This window comes from Penaeus vannamei, chromosome 10 (genome assembly GCF_042767895.1).
Source record: "Penaeus vannamei isolate JL-2024 chromosome 10, ASM4276789v1, whole genome shotgun sequence".
Lineage (NCBI taxonomy): Eukaryota > Metazoa > Arthropoda > Malacostraca > Decapoda > Penaeidae > Penaeus > Penaeus vannamei.
The window spans coordinates 12,732,374-12,733,018 of NC_091558.1; positions in this window are offsets into that span (position 1 = coordinate 12,732,374).

Consider the following 645-nt stretch of genomic DNA (forward strand, 5'->3'; position numbering starts at 1 on the left):
TCAGAGGCAAGAGGGCTAGCCGAACAGCCGGCCGCCGGCCAAGGGAAGATAACAGCAAGCCACGCTCCCGCCATCCCACTGCTGCTGCTCCTGCCTTCCCTCCCCTCGCCACCCCTCCTTTCTCCTATCCCCTGCCAGCTCCGAGCGCGAGCATGCACGTAGTTATAACGGAAACTTGGTGGAATTGTTGTGCGCTTCATATAAACATTGGAATGTCCTCCCGGCGAGGCTTAGCTGAATCCATCTCGCCGATTGTCTGTCCTCTCCGGCATCAGTGAAACGGCAGCGGCGGTGCTGTCTAACGAGGCCAGCATGACGCACAGCCACTTCCGTTTGTTTCTTGGCTCGGGGCTGGATGTTCCATTGACTTCGGCTAACGTGTCAGCGCGACATAACCATTGCCCATGACATGAAGGGCGATTCTTGCTAGTCATGGCACATGCTGACATGCCATTGGGAAGGAGGGGAAGGGTGGGGTTGGAAGAAAACGTGGATACAGCGTTGTTTTCGAAACGGTGTGTTTTCGTGCCGCCTTCCCACGCCGACACCTCTCGATGCCCCTTCGCATGCCGCTCGACTTCGCAGGCCCAGCAGCCGAGGAGCGGCGAGAGCGAGGCAGGTGTCTCGCGATTGCCGCTCGTAGGC